We start from the raw sequence: 18417 nt of genomic DNA on the forward strand, positions 1-18417 counted from the left end.
GTGCGGGCAGTGTGGGGCAGTGTGGGGCAGTGTGGACAGTGCACGCAGTGGGGGGCAGTGGGGGGCAGTGTGGGACCATGTGGGGCAGTGCGGGCAGTGTGGGCAGTGTGGGCATTGTGGGGCAGTGCGAGCAGTGCGGGCAGTGCGGGCAGTGCGGGCAGTGTGGGTCAGTGTGGGACCATGTGGGGCAGTGCAAGCAGTGTGGGGCAGTGTGGACAGTGTGGGCATTGTGGGGCAGTGCGAGCAGTGCGGGCAGTGCGGGCAGTGCGGGCAGTGTGGGTCAGTGTGGGACCATGTGGGGCAGTGCAAGCAGTGTGGGGCAGTGTGGACAGTGTGGGCATTGTGGGGCAGTGCGAGCAGTGCGGGCAGTGCGGGCAGTGCGGGCAGTGTGGGTCAGTGTGGGACCATGTGGGGCAGTGCAAGCAGTGTGGGGCAGTGTGGACAGTGTGGGCATTGTGGGGCAGTGCGAGCAGTGCGGGCAGTGCGGGCAGTGTGGGGCAGTGTGGACAGTGTGAGGCAGTGTGGGGCCATGTGGGGCAATGTGGGCAGTGTGGGGCAGTGTGGGGTAGTGCAAGCAGTGCGGGCAGTGCAGGCAGTGTGGGACAGTGTGGGGCAGTGTGGGGCATTGTGGGTAGTGCGGGCAGTGTGGGGCAGTGTGGGCAGTGTGGGGCAGTGTGGGGCAGTGTGGGTCAGTGTGGGGCCATGTGGGGCAGTGCGAGCAGTGGGGGGGCAGTGCAGGGCAGTGTGGGGCATTGTGGGGCAGTGAAGGCAGTGCGGGGCAGTGCAGGGCAGTGCGGGGCAGTGTGGGGCAGTGCAGGCAGTGCGGGCAGTGCTCCTCTCAGCCAGTCAGGGGCCTCAGGTCACCAAGGCCTGGCGTCTAGCAGCTCTGGCTCTCTGCGTTACCCCTGGGCCCTGCACACGTCTCTGTCAGCAGGTTCTGTGATGAGAAGGGGCAGGTGCCCTGGCAGTGCAGGGGATCCCATGCCTGGGCAGTACAGGGGGTCCCATGCCCGGGCAGTGTGGGGGGGCTGTGCTGGGGTACCATTCCTGGGCAGTGCACGGGTTCCCGCGTGGTGCCAGTCAGACTCCACCACTGTGGCTAGAGGAGCCTGCAGCCTCGTCCTGGTCAGCTTGGGCTGCTGTGATAGGGTACACAGGCTGGCAGCGCTGTCTGGAGACATCGTGTACAGTGCTGCAGGCTGGAAGTCCAGGGGCAAGGTGCCCACGTGCCTGGCTCTGGGGTGCTGGCAGGGAGCTGCCTTCTCTGAGGTCTCTGAGATCTCGGGCTCCTTCTCATGAGGCGCTGTCCTGTAGGAAGAGCGCCCGTCGGAGACCCCACCCTCATTTCTCCTAGAACCACATTCCCCAGGTGATTGTACGGGGTGAGGGCTTCTGCCTGTACTGGGGACAACACAGGTCAGGCGCAGTGTCCCAGGGTTCAGGGTACGTATCTGAAGGCAGGAGAGCAGTGTTAGGGAGGAGAGTTAGATGACCAGCGGTCGTCCAGGCCCTGCAGGCCAGTATGCAAAGGAAAGGGGTGGACTCCACAAAGGGAATGCCAGTTCCCAAGCGCAGGTCCCCCATGCACAGCTCCTGCGCCTGGGTGTCTTGGCAGGAGCGTCCGGGTGCTGGAGGATTCAGGACGTTCCCCCTCAGACATCTCCTTGAACTGGGCAGATGGGTGGTGGGCACTGGGCATTGCCAACTTGTGCTGTTTTGTAGTTTCTCTGGGAAATTCTGAGCTGTCTCACTGTGGGGAGAGAGGGCCTTGGGGGTGGAGCAGGTTGGCGTGAGGGTCTCTCCTCCACTGGGCACAGGAGCCCGTGGCACCACCAGGCTTTGCTTCTGCAGGGGGAGTCGCTGACTCTATGTTCCCATCTCCCTGATCCTGGTGGGGACTGGCGGGTCAGTCTCTTCTGCAGGTAACTCTGCTTTCTAGCTCATAAGCTGGAGCCCCACCAAGGTCCCCCATCTGGAGTGGGCACACAAAACGGACGATCCAGTCCCAGAACTCAGGAGCCTCATCAGCCCGTGGCCCTCCCACGCTCTGGGCTTCCAGGTCCCAGGTCCCAGGTCCTCGCTCAGCTGACTCCAGCGCGTCGATCTGCCTCGCGCCCCCGCTCCTGCCTGGCAGGAGTGACGAGGAGAGATTTACTGATAATTAAGTTATTAGCTGCCAGAGCTCAATTGCTGTCAGCAGTACTTTAATTCTACTAGGGGACCCAGAACAGAAACCCCCGGGGACAGCAGAGGCGTGTGGAGGTAGAAGGGGGGCCTGCGTGAGTGTGCGTGTGTGAGGGCTCACGTGGTGTGAGAGTGCACACATGTGTCTTTGTACATTTTCTGTGGCTATTACTGAACGCCACTGATGGGGTAATTTGCAAAGAAAAAATAAATTTATTTCTTCTAGTTCCAGAAGCTGGGAAGTCCAAGATTGAGGGACTGCCTACAGGTGACCCTTGGTGTTGGGGACTCTGCAGAGTCCCAAGACAGAGCGCTGCAGCAAGCAGCCTGAGGTCACTTTAGAACAGAGCTGCTCCCTCAACCACCTGTCAGTGCGCAGATCACGAGGGGACTCGCCCCCTCCTGGGATCAGGGTCTTTACCCCTAAAACCTCTCACAGGCCCCGCCTGGTCCCACCTCTTAAAATCTTGCAAAGGGGACTGGATTTCAGCCTGAGTTTTGATGGGGTTGTGAGTTGTGTGTGTGTGTGACAGTGTGTGGGTATTTGTGAGTGTGTGTATGAGTGTATGTGAGCGTGTCTATGAGTGTGCACGTGTGTTACTGTATCAGGAGCTGCCTCAGAGATCCTGCCATGGCACCCCTGGTGAACATGCACTCGGGGACCCTGGGACTAAAGGGGGCACTGGTCTCTTCAGGGGTCTGGGACTCGGCCAGCATGGCCTCCAGAGAACGTCCTCAGAGAGCTGACAGAAGTAGCCCCACTGTGTGCAGGAGGCCACGGGTGATCCTATCAAGCGGTGTCCTATCAGGAAAGCCAGGCCCGGGGCTGCGGCCACCCTGGGCATCTGGGAGCGTCCTTTCAGGGTGGGGAGGGATCCTCCAGGGAGAGCTGGGGCTTTGGGGATTTCTCTGCCCTGTTGTTGACTGATTCTAGAAACTTCCAGGGTCTGGAAACAGAGGACTTTCAACCAAGGACAGCAACAGGGGTTGGAGTGTGGGACATTTTAACTGTCCCAGCTTGGTTTCCACAGGAGGTCCAGCTCACCAGGGCGGAGGAGTTCTGCCCCCTGGGGACCTACTAGTGGTGCTTCCTGTCCATGGAGCCGAGGGTCCCTCCCTGGTGGCTCCCTGCGGGAGCACTGTTCAGTTCCTTCCTCTCACGTCATCTTGAAGGAGGCGTGAGTTTCTCGGTGGGTGTGTTGGCACCATTTTCATGACCACGAGTTGGGCCCTCTGTGCTCAGGGACGGGCTCAACGTTGGTCCCAGGACACCTGCTCCGGCTTTCAGCCTGGTGGGAAGTCCTGGGCTGACCTCTGTCCTTCCTCCCTGGACCTGATTCTGCATAGCTGGAAAGGCATTTAGAGACCGCACTCGGGTACCAGCGCTCCTCACTGATTCTGAATGTGATCACTTTGATGATTTTTAAATGACAATACGGGGACACATGTTTTAAGAGAGAAGATAAATCCAGGGTTCACTCTGATATTTATATTCAACTAGATTACAGGGGTTTTACTTAACCTTAATATTTTATATTGTAGCACTTTCCTCTAACATGGAAAACCCTGATTCCTAACGGCACTCAGTGAATCTCTTATTATCACTTCTTGTGGGTCTTTTGTCCTTAGAATATGTCTCACTTGAAAATAAAGTAAAAATATTATTTTTGTAGTAATTTGGAAAAAAAAAATCCTTCTTTCTGTAGTTAGGCCATCGACCTGAAATAGAGTTGTGTTTGCATGCTTTAGTTTATTTTCTATTTTTAGGAATCACAGTACTTTTTCCTTTCGATATGATTTTTAAATATGTAAAACTCGTAATTTATTTTTTTCTATTATAAATAGAGCTGGCTCATCCGTTACTTCCTCAAGCTCAGGACTGTCTGTATGTGAAGTCTGTTGAGTTCTCCACGATGGCTCTGGTCCCACCACTTTACAAAGTCTGCTAAGGGCTGCCCATGAATTCTTGTCATCCTTAAGGAGGGAGGCTTTATTTTGCATCTCCCATCCCATCATGGGGTTCTAATTGCTTGGGCAAGTGTATTGGCTGATGCCTGTAACACAGTGTTAGGCAGCAGGCATATTGGCCTCCTCCTCCTCCTCCTCCTCCTCTTCCCTTCTTCCTCCTCCCATCCTCCTCCTCTTCCTCCCCTCCTCCTCCTCCTCCCCTTTTCCCCTCCCCTCCTCCTCCTCCTCCCTTAGCCCTCCTCCTCCCCTCCTCCTCCTCCCCTCCTCCTCCTCCCCTTCTCCTCCTCTTCCTCCCCTCCTCCTCCTCCCCTCCACTCCTCCTCCTCCTTCCCTCCTCTCCTCCTCCTCCCCTCCACCTCCTCCCCTCCTCCTCCTCCCCTCCTCCTCCCTTTGCTCTTCCTCCTCTCCCTCCTCCTCCCCTCCATCTCCTCCCCTCCTTCTCCTCCCCTCCTCTTCCTCCCCTCCTCCTCCCTTTGCTCCTCCTCCCTTTGCTCCTCCTCCCTTTGCTCCTCCTCCCCTCCTCCCCTCCTCCTCATCCCTTACCCTTCCTCCTCCTCCTCCCCTCCTCCTCCTCCCCTCCTCCCCCTCCCCTCCTCCTCCTCCCCTCCTCATTCTCCCCTCCTCATTCTCCCCTCCTCCTCCCTTTGCTCTTCCTCCCCCCTCCTCCTCCCTTCCTTCTCCTCCCCTCCTCTTCCTCCCTTTGCTCCTCCTCCCTTTGCTCCTCCTCCTCCTCCCCTCCATCTCCCCTCCTCCTCCCCTCCTCCTTCTCCCCTCCTCCTCTTCCCCTCCATCTCCTCCCTTCCCCTTCTTTCCTCCTCCTCCTCCTTATCCCCTCCTCATCTCCCTCCTCCTCCCCTCCTCCTCCTCCTCCTCCCCCTCCTCCTCCCCTCCTTCTCCCCTCCTCTTCCCCTCCCCTCTTCCTTCTCCTCCCCTCTCCTCCCCCCTCCCCTCCACCTTCTCCTCCCCTCCTCCTTTCCTCCTCCTACTCCTCTCCTCCTTTTTCCCTCCTCCTCATCCCCCTCCTCCTCCCCTCCTTCTCCCCTCCTCTTCCCCTCCCCTCTTCCTTCTCCTCCTCCTCTCCTCCCCTCCTCCTTTCCTCCTCCTACTCCTCTCTTCCTTTTTCCCTCCTCCTCATCCCCCTCCTCCTCCCTTTGCTCTTCCCTTCCTCCTTTCTTCCTCCTCCTCCCCTCCATCTCCTCCCTTCCCCCTTCTTCCCTCCTCCTCCTCCCCTCCTCCTCCTCCCCTCCTCCTCTTCCCCTCCATCTCCTCCCTTCCCCTTCTTTCCTTCTCCTCCTCCTTATCCCCTCCTCATCTCCCTCCTCCTCCCCTCCTCCTCCTCCTCCTCACCCCCTCCTCCTCATCCCCCTCCTCATCCCCTCCTCCTCCTCCCCCTCCTCCTCCCCTCCTTCTCCCCTCCTCTTCCCCTCCCCTCTTCCATCTCCTCCCCTCTCCTCCCCCCTCCCCTCCTCCTTCTCCTCCCCTCCTCCTCCCCTCCTCCCCTCCTCCTTTCCTCCTCCTACTCCTCTCCTCCTTTTTCCCTCCTCCTCATCCCCTCCTCCTCCCCTCCTCCTCCCTTTGCTCTTCCCTTCCTCCTTTCTTCCTCCTCCTCCCCTCCATCTCCTCCCTTCCCTCTTCTTCCCTCCTCCTCCTCCTCCCCTCCTCCTCCTCCCCTTCTCCTCCTCCCCTCCTCCTCCTCCCCTCCTCCTCCTCCCCTCCTCCTCCTCCCCTTCTCCTCCTCCCCTCCTCCTCCACCCCTTTTCCTCCTCCCCTCCTCCTCCTCTCCTCCTTCTCCTCCCCTCCTCCTCCTCCTCCCTTCCTCCCCTCCTCCCCTCCTCTCCTCCTTCTCCTCCTCCTCCTCCTCTTCTCCTCATCCCCCTCCTCCTCCCCTCCTCCTCTCCTCCTCCTTCCCTCCTCCTCCTTCTTCTCTCCTCCTCCTTCTTCCCTCCTCCTCATCCCCTCCTCCTTCCCTCCTCCTCCTCCCCTCCCCCTCCCCTCCTCCTCCTCCCTTCCCCCTCCTCCCCTCCTCTCCTCCTCCTCCCCTCTTCCCCCTTCTCCCCTCCTCCCCTCCTCCCCTCCCCTCCTCCTCCTCCTCCCCTCCTCCTCTTCTGTTTTTCTCGTCCTCTTCCTCCTGTTGTCCTTCTCCTCTCTCTTCTTCTTCCTCCTTCCTTTTACTGATGTTAGCTGTGATGTCTCTGGTGTTTCCTCAGCAGTGAGACCCTGGATGTTGACCTTTGAGCTGATATGGGGAGATGTGTATTTATGTTAAGGAAATAGCCACTTTTTTTTATTTGATTTGATTGTGGTTTTTAACTTGAACTGTTCTGGGCCACTTGTAGTTTTTTCTTTTTCTTTTTGCAACCAGAGATTGGACCTAGGGTGCTTACCACTGAGCCAGACCCTAGCCCTTTGTTTTATTTTGAGACAGGGACTTGGTAGGTTGCTCAGGCTCTCTCTAAGTGGCTGAGGCTGGCTTTGAACCTGTGACGCTTCTGCTTTAGCCTCCTGAGTCGCTGGGGTTACAGGCGAGCACCTCAGTGCCTGGCCATTTGTAGTTCTTGATGTCCCCCTGGAGGACCCTGGGTGTGGTGCTTTGCTTCTGTGATCCTGAGCCCCAATGCAAAGGAGCAGCACCACAAAACAGTTACACACAGGAGCTCTGGGCTCTTCCGACCTGGGCTTAGAACCCTAGCTCTGTCTGGACATGGGTTTCCCTTCCCCGAGAGCTCCCTGGTTCTGAGCAGAGGTGGGAGAAAGCCAAGTTCCAGTTTGCGTTGTGTTTAGGGACTTGGGCTTTGCATTTTCCAGGAACCCAGTGGACCTTCCCTTTGTGCAGTTCCTGTGTGTTTTGTAACCTTTGATTTGTGCTCTTCAATTCAGGCTCCTTAGTATTGAGACAGTGAATGCCCAGCTCTGCAGAGTGGGTCAGTGCAGGAGCAGCGAGGAGACTTTGCTGCCCACCAGCACATAACCTCTTGGAGGTACCCAGGATCCCCAGGGCTCCCACGTCCTGTGACCCTGGCATTGAGCTCTGGGGCTGGCTGGAGCTGTCTCTGACCCCTTGCTCTTCGCAGTCCCACTAAACATCAGGTGGCCTGTGAAGATGTCCCAAAGACATCTTCAAAACCATATTATATTTGGTTTTGTAATAAAAACTGAATTGTAATAAAGGTGGCTTTTGCTTGTGGGATGAATGCAGTACCAGCTGTGCAGAGGGTTGTGGAGGAAAGTCCTGCAGGCAGAACCTCTGTCAAGCACCGAAGGGGACACGGTGGTAGCTTGACCCTCAGCAGCTGTGAAAACTCGCACTCTGACCTGATGCCCCAGTGGGACCAGAAGAGGAAACATTCCCTGGTGACCACTGGAGCTAGGTCTTTGAAGATCAGTTAGACAAACACGGGCCTCAGGACCCCGGAAACTCAATGAAACCATGCAGCCCAGATCTCTGGCCTGGTCATGCTCCTCAAGGCTGCTGGGTCCTATGCTCCGTCCACAAGCCTTAGGTTCTCAGCAGTTCCGACACCCATGGCTGTGGTTCTAGACACTTCCAAAGATCAGGTCCAGCAAGGGCTCAGCCAGGGGAGTCACCTGCATCCCCTGCAGCAGGTGGGCACCGAGAAGACAAGGCTGACCTTCCACCCACACCAGTCCTCCTGTGCACCTGCCCTCTGGGAGGAGGCCCAAGGCCCCTTTAAGGATGAGTCTGGTGGCACAGAGAAGGGACCCAAAGCCTCCCTGTGGACTCCTGAGCACCAACCGACCCTTCAGCCTGGGGGAGCAGCAAGCAGCTTCTCTGTCCCCCGTGTCCACATCTGGGCTACGGCGTGGTCACAGCTCTGCCAGCCAAGGACAGCAGGAAGAGCGAACAGGGAAGGCTCGCGAGCTCTCTCTGTGCTTTGCACTTTCCAGGGCCCCAGTGGGCACCATCCAGGAGGCCCATTTTGCAGATGAGGTGATTGAGGCACAGAGGGTGACATATTTGCCCGAGGCATAGGTAGGTATCGCCCGTCTGATTCCATGAGGCCTCTCCTTGACCACTCCCCTGCACCTGTTTATCCTGGGCTGGTGGAAGGGACGCGGCTGAAGGAGCACCCAGAGGGCAGAACCAAGGCACTGTCACTGCTTGGATGTCCCAACATGACTTCCGCTGGCCTGGGCCCTGAGGGAGGGACCAGCCAGTGCTCAAGTGACGTTTTAGGTGCTGAAGGAAGTGGGCCAGTCACCTGCTAGAACAAAAAGCTGAAGAGGACACTGAGTGTGCCCTGGAGTTAGCCGAAAGCTCTAGCTTCCTGATTTAGCTCAACAGCCAGCTCCTGCCGACCTTCAGATGATGGCAATGAAGACGAAGGGCAAGAGGACTGAGAAAGCAAGTTCTGGAATCATCACTCCAAGGAGTCTGGACGTGAGGTAGCAGAGGATTGGGGACCAATGGCCATTTCAGCAGGAATTAACTGTGGCCCCAAGATGCACAAGACAGAGGCCCAGGAGGCTCTGTCCCTCAGGATGGAGCCAGGGAGCTGCAGGCCTGTCCTCTAGGAGACAGCCAGAGGCCAGGCTGGGTGGTCAGGCCCAGCTTGTGGTGGGACCTGGCTTCCCCATTCTCAGCCAGGCAGCCATGATGTGGGGAGTTCAGTTTGGGGAGGTGGCTTCAGGCTGGAGGAGCCAACTCCAGTTTGTCCTCCTGGCTCTGTCCCCTCAGGCACATCACGAGTGTTGCAGTGAAGGGCACCAGAGGCCAGTTGAGCAGGAGCAGCTGTTCCTCACTGGGAGCCACCAGCTCCAGGCCGTGCTCCTGCTGAGCTGTAGGCACGTGCCAAGCAATTAAGTGGATTGGGTTCCAATGCCCCTGACCAGGAGCTCGGGCACCCTCACAGAGCTCTGGGCAGTGCCAGCCAGCTTGGCAGCTCAGAGGGCACCTGGCATCCTGCCCCGGGCTCCTCTCTGCCTGGGGGTGCCTCTGCGCATTTGGAGGCATCTGCACAGGGAGCTGATTCTCTGCTCTGAGGTCTGCGTTTACCACCAGCCACCGCGCACGGCGGGGACTACCATGGTAACTAAAAGGGTATCTGAAAATAAAATGTCACTTTTCAAAATCTTCTGCTGTGATGGCACAGGAAACTTGCTCTCCGTTTAACTCACCAAGACGACCAAGAAGGCTGGGGGCACAGGTGTGCTGTGGCGTGTGCAGAGGCAGGTGTGACCCAAGTCACAGGGCGTGTGAGCAGTGTGCGGCTCTGTGCAGCTGTGTGGTGTCCAGGCAGGAGGACCACGCATCTGACCTGGTGCATGTCTGTCTGTGTGTCTGTCTGGAGCCCAGTGCTGGCACATGTGTGGGAGTCCAGGGCCAGAGCTATGGGTGACGATGTGTCTGAGGTCACCGCCCCAGGCGAGGACACTCCCAGATGTGGACACTCCCCAAGCAAGGACACTCCCAAGGCATGGCACTCCCAGGAGTGGACACTCCCAGGCGTGGACGGCACTCCTCTCAGATCAGAGGCTGTGAACAGTGCTGACATCTTGCCCGGGAGGCACCTTCTGGGCCCAGCAGTGAGTCGTGAGGCCCTGACTACCTGTTGCCACCTACAGATGTCCCCATGCCCCACTTTCTCAGAGGAGGCTCTGTCCATGGTGACTGGGCCTTTGTTTGTGTCCTGGCCACACTCCCTGCACTCCCATCTCTGGAGATGCAGCTTGTTATTGTAGAGCTACTTTAACTTCAAAATGGAACCAACAGAAAGAGTCCCAAGGAGAGGATGCTCCCATCAGTGTCCGTGGGCACCCATCATTCTACGGCTGGCCCCGTGCGGGCCACACAGCACATGCACCTCAGCGTCACTCCCGAGCAGGAAAATCTCTCAGTGCAGTCCTGGGAGAGGGGGACAGATGAGGATGGACAGCAGCAGAGGTAGGCAGAGCTGAGGGTGCCTGAGCCCAGCCACAGGAGAGGGCCAGTCAGGGGTGGTGGCAGAAGAGGTGACCGCTGAACTGAGTCACGAGGGCAAGTAGGTGTCAGCCAGAGGTCAGGAAGAGAGGACTGTCCACTTGGCGACATGAAGGGGCCCTGAGGTCCCACACCCTGGTTGGGTAGGAGCTAGTGAGGGGCACTGTCCTTGGACGCCCTTGCTTTGTTTGGGGAGGGTAGGATGACCTCGTCGTGGACTGTGACAGTGTCCTAACTCCGGAGGTTTGGTGTCACTCACTCTGTAAGGTACTCACTTGGTTTCTGGGGCTCTCTTGATGTCACTGTCAAGAAAACTGATGCTGGGCGGTGCTGGGCTTTCCCATGGGCCGCAGTCAGCTGGTGGCCCCTGGGCTCTCTGCAGAGCCCGGGGGTACGAATGGAAAAGTACCTGCCTTGTGAAGGCCGGTCCCAGAGGGCAGTAGGGGTTGTTTTGTAATGCCTGCTGTGACATTGAGGTCTTATTAATAACTAAACATCTGTCACAGCCACCACCGTGTTCCTGGTGCCAGGACTGTGCTTCGTGCCGCTGTCCTGGGGAGCGGAGGGCGGGTTGAATTATTTAGACGGCTGACTCTGGGTAAATAACCACCCAGGCTGTTTCCTGCAGTAAGTTTCTGTCACCTCCTTGCAGAGCCCCAGTGTCCTCGCTGACGTGCCTTTGATGTGCTCCCAAACCTCCCTGAGACCACCGCCCTGGACCCCCGATGCGGCTGCCTGAGCAACCTGGAGAGGGGAAGCCTGAGAATGAGCAAAAGGGGGGCCAAGGAGCCCCCGAAGGGACAGAGGAGCCGCCACGGAGCCAGGCCCCCGACTTCCCCACCTGGCAAGTCTCCCCCACCCAGGACGGGGCTTGGCTTGCAGCCTTCAGGCCGGGGGAGCGCAGGGTCCAGGAGACAGACTCTGTGCCGAGCACGCCTGGGTGGGGGTCCCCAGGGCGAGCTGTCCACAGAGCGTTTGCTGTCCCTGGGGCTGACGGTGGAGCGGGCAGAGGGAGGGTCTGCAGCCTGGCATGGTAGGGGTTGCTGTCGGGTAGGACTGAGCACAGAGCAGCTGGTGCTGGACGGGCCTCCCTGCATGGCTTCTGCCCACCTCCCAGTCACCCAAGTGCATGCTCAGCCTGTCCTCCAGGAGGAGAGGGAGGCCCAGACCTCGCAGTCTGAGGAGGAGCAGGCTCCCGCCAAACTGTCTGAGCCCAAAGGAGTCCTGGACACAGGCCCTGCGGCCCCCAGTGCAGAGTGGGCCAGCCCAGGGCGAGGGGTGCTGTCCTTATAAGCCACAGGCTGCCCTGGGTTTCGATCTCGCTCTTTTCCTTCTTGGAGACACTCGGGCTGTAAACTTTCAAGAGGAATTTCAGCCCTGGGGGTTTGTGTAGGAGGAATGGTGGTCTGTGTGTTGCTGGCCCCAGGAGTGGTCCACGGTGAGTCCTGCAGCTGCCTCCCAAGGCCATCTGGAGGCGATCTCTCCCCGCTTTGGCCCCAGCTCCAAGTGGTGGGTCACAGTGCTTACGGTGGGGACAGTGCATTTAGGTTTATGGAGCAAAAAGGAAGTGGAAGGGTTTTTGGTGGCTACACTGATTTCTAGCATGTTCTCCCAGGCGCTGGGGGCTGCCTCAGGGCTCAGGCGCAGGAGGCTGGGAGACACTACCTGAGCCTGCTCAGGATACTCCTTGCTTGGGAAATCTGGGTGGGAGCTGGTGACAAGGGCCCTGGCTGAGGGCACGCTGGCCAGGACTCTGGGGAGAGTTCTGGAAGAAGGCAAGAGCAGCTGACACCATGCCATGCCCCAAGGATGGGCTCAGAAAGGTTGGCCAGGGGCCAGAGGAGGGCCTGTCCCAATGCACCCTTCTAGGAGAGGACCCCAGGGGGACACTCGGACCAGTCTAAGAGTGAAATTCCTTACAGGTGTGTGTGGGGAGCAGAGGAGTGGGGCCCTCCTCCGCCTCGAGACCCTGGTCTTAGGTTCCACTTTGGGAGCTACGAGGCTGTTGTTTAAGGGCTGTGTGTTTGTTTTAGAATCAAGTTGTGTTTTATTAAGGCTGAAAGTCGGCGCCTTTTACAAATGGGCCCCCCTGCCTCCTGGACCAAAAGCACTGACCCATTCCTGGTGGAACCAAAGCAGAGGGGCCGATTGAGTGGCCAGGCAGGTGGGGGGTGGACAGAGGCCTTACACAGAGGGCAGAGACTGCAGAGGTGGGACCCTCCCACCTCCAGCCTCCCTCCAGCCCCTCTCTCCTGTCTGTCCACTGAAGGACAGCAGACTGCCCCAGACTGCCTTCCTGTCTTGGCTAAGATGTGGCGGGCTGGCTCTCTGTCAAGGAATGTGACCTTGGGTGTGGCCTTCCTTTCTTCACCTTCCTCTAGTGCCGCACAAGGGTGCAGAGCGGTCAAGAACTGGCTCTGCTCTAGGCTGTGAGGAGGTGGCTCCTTGGCTTGGCATCCTGAGGGACGCCCAGGACTCTGGGGCCTGCGGATCTTAGGACGAGGTCTGGAGATGACTCAAGGGTGGTCAGTAAGGACAGGAGGCCACCTCGAAGAGTCTCTAGGGAGCAGGGAGACACAGGTAGCACAGTTAGGTAAACAGTCGGCCTCTCTGGCGCTGCCCAGCCCAGTCTGGAGGAGGCTCTTCTCCTATGGGGAGAAATGGATGCACACTATTGATACAGCAGCTAAAAATAACCCGTGTTCCAAACAAAGTGTTTTTAGTATTTAGAAATGAAAACGTGTAGACAAAGCACGGATCGAGACTGCATGAGTCACAAACTGCTGACTCTGAAGCAATAGAAATCCAGAGAGAGTTCCTTCTCCCTCTGCTTGTCCCTCCCACCCCCGTTCGGAATAGCTTATGAAAAGAGTGTCCCTCACAAGCAGGACCCCAGACTCCCCTGGGAGTTACGGTCCTGCGCAGCAGGGGCTGAGATCGCTCGGCTCTCACTACCGTTCACGGAGCTGGCCTCCTCACGAGGCCCCTTCATTTCTGCTCCTGATGCGATTGCTCCCAGGCCTCGGCAGGAGCAGGGACTTCCAGGCCCCATTGACCCGGGCTCTTCCCTTCCTGGGCTCTGCCCTGCTGGACCTCAACTCTGCTGAACTCTTCAGCCCAGCAGGGCCTGTCACTGAGCCCTGGCCCCTGGAGCCACGCCTGGGGGGCACACCTTGGGGCATGGTGGCAGGGTGCAGCAGTGGTGTCCCCGTCCACACTGCGTCTCAGGCTGGCCTGCTGGCCCCCAGGATCAGGCCCCACCCCACAATCGTGCTCAGCCCGGCCTGCGGTTTTGCCTTCTGCAGTTCCAGCGTCCAATTTCACATGTGATCTAAAACATCACCGTAGCACAATTCAGAAGGAGCTTCCTGCTGATCACACACGCAGGTCCAGGACGGCTGCCTTGTCCCTGTTCCATCTCTCATTATGCTGACCTCTCAGTTAAGTTTCACTGCTGACAGCTTGTCATGTCAGTCACGGTCCCCAGAACCTGTGGGGCACATCAGAGGGGAGTCAGAGAGGACTGTGAAGGCCGTCTGTGATGAGGAGAACCAGAGAGGCGGCAGCACGGTCCAGCCCAGTCCAGAAGCTTCAGAACTCGGGAGGCTGCAGCCTGAGAGCCTGGCGGGTCCTGGGGTCCAGAGGCTGAAGAAGCTGATTCTGAGGTCCCAGGGCAGGAGAGGGGTGTCCACACTGGGGGAGGAGGGTGTCCATGCTGGGGGAGAAGGTTGTCCACGCTGGGGGAGAAGGGTGTCCGTGCTAGGAGAAAGAAACGAGATCAGGGGTGGGGCATGTGAGTCCCTTCCTCCTTGATGTTTTCCTTCAAGGTCCAGTTGATTGGGCTGTCCACGCACAGGGAGGGCAGATCTTCTGTCCCCATGCACAGACTCCCCTGCCCGCCCCTCCCGGGCTCCCTCAGATAAACCTACTGATGATGCTTCTGGAGCCTCCGGCTTCTCTCCACTCATCCAGGCTGAATGTGAAGCCACCGTCACACACTCTGTGCAGGAAGAGGCTGATGGGGTTCCGTGCCCCTGAGGTTTGGTGTACCCACGGGGCTTGGCACACACCTCCGTGCACAGGGACTACTGGGTTCCTCTCTGAGCACTTCCCCAGCAGCTCCCGTTGTCATTCCTGCACCACACGGCGAGGGGATCCCACAGCCCCCACATCCGCAGCCTTGGCCCCAGCAGGGCTCAGCGTCCTGGAGGCCAGGTCACCGACCCTCCCCAGCAGGACTGTTCCGCTCCAGGAACCTTCTCATTCACAAGGAAAGCTGGACGGGGCTGAGGCTCCCTGGGCTCCCTGCCCTGCCTTTGCCATCATCCCTGCCCAGCAGAGTGCAGGAGGGCCTCTCAGTGCAGGACCTGTGGGTGCCTGGCCGCTGTCCCCCCTCTCTTCACAGCTCTGCTCCATCAAGGGTGTCCCTTCCGCTCTCTCCTCCAACGTCTTTTTCTTCCCCAGCACAATCATTCTTCTGCTGTCACCTGCTTTTTGAAACCTGCATCATGTTCTTGAAGCTTTTGAAAAAATCGCTGTTTGCTCTGTTTCTCAGCTTTCACCCCCGGCTCATGTTCCCCTCCCTGTCATGTGGCTTCTGTCCCCATCTGTCCCGTGGTCCTATTCTGGAGGGACAGAGGAGCAGGGCCAGGGAGCGGTGGTAAACATGGAGCTCTCGGTCACAGCAGACAACATATGCTAAGTCAGAGACCTTCAGAGAGGGCTGGACGCCCCCAGGCTCCTTCCTGCTGCCCTGGCCAGCTTCCTGGAGGCCCCATGGGCATGGCCTCTGTGGCCACCAGCCCTGCATTAGGCAGGCTTGGCTCCTCTGCGGCAGCCACACCCTTGCCCTCCCTCATTGGCTGGGGCCACCCCCTGGATCTCAAGGGCTCTCAATGAGACACCTCAGCCTCCTCCCCTCCTGGGGTCCTCCAACCCAGTCCCTGGAGATCTTCCCTCGACTGGGACCCACTTACTCCACGTGGCTCTTCTCGGGCCCCATGAGCCACACCGAGGATCCTTGGAACATCAAGACAAATGAGCAGCCTTTCCAACAGAGCCTCCTGGCCAGTAAGATTCTGATGATGCTCCCACTGTGCAAGACGGACAGCAGAGCACACCACATGGGGAACCTCGGAGATGCCCCACAGCGAGGAAATGGCTGGCCTTGTTTAACTCCACTTTCTCAAACACAGTCTGGGCCTGGGATGCGGGGTGCCAGTGGGCAGGTGTGTGCGAGTGCCTGTGCCCGAGAGCAGGGAAACCACCTGCCAAGGGTCCTTCCGGGGACACCCCTCATTCTCAGGTGGAGGCAGATATCAGGTGCGGGTGTGTCTGGGCCCAGTGAGGGTCCACATCCTCCGACCATTCTTTGGTGTGCGGGCTCCATGCCCCACTGTGGGACAAACCCCTTCCCCACGCAGCTCCCAGGCTTCTGGGGACAGTGGATCAGCACCCACCCGAGTTCACATGTTAGGATCAATGCAGGTTCAGGGTGCACCCAGCACACACCAAGGGACCCATGAACGCGTGCGTGGGTGCACACAGACAGGCGTGCAGCCGTGGGGGACCCAGCCCTCCACTTAGGAAACGATGGGACGGTGCCGAGGGCAACTCAAATCAGCACCTTCACATCCAGATGGGAGTTTGCTGCTGTTAATGCGATTGCACCTCTGACCCTGGCTGCACTCCGTGGCTCATCACTAGCACCCTTCCCATCGCACCCTGATTTTTTCTGGCCCCTACTGATGTCGGCTTAGGTTGCACGGCTCTCTCTCCCTCCTCCCTCTCTCCCTCTCTCTTCCCCTCTCCCTCCCCCTCCCTTCTTCCCTTTCCCTCTCTCTCTCCCTCCATCCCCTCTTTCTTCCTCCCTCCCTCCCCTCTCCCTCCCTCCCTCCCTCTCCCTCTCCCTCACTCCCTTTCCCTCTCCCTCCCTCTCCATCTCTCTCCCTCCTCTCTTATATTTGAAGTCACATCGCGAGGGGGAGAGAGGACACAGGGTCAAGAACAGTCTTCAGTGAAGCTATTCTGCACGTGCAGCGGGTGTGACCCTGAGCTCCACAGAGGAGCACACAGTGCTATCCACCATCTTAGGGAGGAGTCCCAACCACCCTCCACGTCCAGGAGACTCTCTGACCACTCCCCCGGGAATCCTCCTTCGCAAGGTCCTCTTGCCTCCTGCGTGACCCTTCTGATGAAGCCCCTTCGCTGTGGTTCCCTTGACGTCCTCCATGCCAGTGAGTGTCCTCTGCAGGTGCTTCCTGGGAGCAAGCACTTGGCCCCAGGCGCCCAGTGTCTCTGGAGGGGCCAGTGGGGACAGGCACTCCTAGTATACTTCAAATCAGAAAGTGCGTGCACACCCAGCCGCACACCCAGCTGTGCATAGTTTACTGCTATTCAACTATTAAAGTGCCATCCTGTGGCCTTGCCTGGGGTACCAGCCGTGGTGTGGCGTGTCCAACCTCACGGGACCATCGGGGAGCAGGCTGCTCAGTGTGAATGGGCCTCCGCAGGTGCAACAGGCAGTGCCTGGCCCACAGTGGCTGCTGGGCAAGGACCAGGACTTGAAGGCAGTTTCTGGCCTGTGGCCTCCTAATTCTCCATGGAGAACCTTGGAAACACATCCCTGGCACTTGTACCACAGTTAATTGAGCCTTTTTTTCTTCCTGAGACGGTGGGCAGTGGGTCCGGGAGCCTGTGGAGGCTGGGCTCTGCACAGTCTCGCTGTTGGCAAAGCTCTGGCCAGCAGCTCCTTCCCTTGCTGTTCGTCCTTCCCCTCAGCACGGAGTCCAAAGGGAACTAGGGGGACGCAAGCAGCCCCTCAGTCCTGGGCACCCTTGGGAGCCACGCTCATCCTCCAGCCATGTCCCTGTGGCCATCACAGGAGCCCCTCTTCCTCCTGGACCCTTGTCATCCTAGACGGGCACCACGGGAGGCCCCAGAGAAGGGCCCCTGAGCATCATGCTGTTCAAAAAAATTTTTCTAGTATTCATCTTCTAGTTGTAGGTGGACACAATATCTTTTATTTTATATTTATGTGGTACTGAGGATTGAACCCAGTGCCTTAAGCATGCTAGGGAGCACTCTACCTCTGAGCCACAACCCTAGCCCCCCAAATGTTTTATCTCTTCATTTTCCTGAACTAACCCAGCCCAGCACCGTCTCAGCCCCAGGTCCCGTCCCTGGGGGCATGTAGGGGTGTGTGTGTATGTGTGCATGCATATGTGTGCCTTGTGTGTGTGCATGTGTGTGTGCATGTATATGTGTGTGTACACATGCATGTGCATGCATGTGTTGCTGTGTGTGCATGTGTGCATGTGAATGCATTGTGCATGCATGTGTGTGTGCATGTGTGTGTGCATGTGTGTGTGTGCATGTGCATGCAGGATTGTGTTTATATGTGTGCATGCGTTTATATGTGTGCATGCGTGTGCATGTGTGCACATGTGTGTGTGCAGTTTCCTCCACTGCAGCCCCTCTATCCTCCACACCGCCATCATCACACGACAGATGTGTATAAATCACAGATTTACCAAAATCTTGGGAATAAATGGGGAATTTCAATGTAGGGAAAAATTGTAATGTACCAAGAAATCTTCTGAGACCCAGAAAAAATACTTCAAGAATTTTCTTTTTATGCATGCATCCCTTTGGCAGTCTCATGAGACCAGTGAATTATGTTTTCAAATGTATAAAACAGAAGTCAACAACAACGGAAATCAATCGTACTGAAAAACAGTCCCCAAATATCAAACAAAACAAACGTGTGACATAATGACCTGTGTGCTTCTTTGTCGAGGCACTAAATAGTGAGCCCTGGTGGAGGGCACGGCGACGGTCCTCCACCTTGGGTTCTGCAGTGGTGCGTAAACAGTGTTCTGGAATGAGTGCGTCGTCTCTGCGTGACGGGAAGGCCTCCCGGGAGGTCCAGAGCTGTCCTGCCCTGAGCCGCCTGGTTTCTTCCATGTGGAAGGGACAGCTGGACCCGGAGGTCAGTGGAAAGGAAGGTTGTTATTCCACCTGCACTGGAGACCCCTTGGGTTCAGCCTCGGTCCTCCCTCCAAAGGGTTCTCGGCCATGTTGCCTGCACAGGGCAGCCCTGCCCTCTTCTCTCACCACCAGAGTGTCCTTGTCCCCAGGACGTCCCAGGACAGAGCTCCATCCCTCTTGGTAACCTATTTCCTTACCACCAGAACCATTCCCTCTGGCCTCTTCCCCACCTGGACAAGCCATCCAACGCTGTCCACCCCAGCAGCAGGCCACGGAGATGGTGTTCTGGGAGATACTCCACCGGTGCGTGGCAATTCTCCCCCCAGCTGGTATTTGAT

This window comes from Marmota flaviventris, chromosome 19 (genome assembly GCF_047511675.1).
Source record: "Marmota flaviventris isolate mMarFla1 chromosome 19, mMarFla1.hap1, whole genome shotgun sequence".
Lineage (NCBI taxonomy): Eukaryota > Metazoa > Chordata > Mammalia > Rodentia > Sciuridae > Marmota > Marmota flaviventris.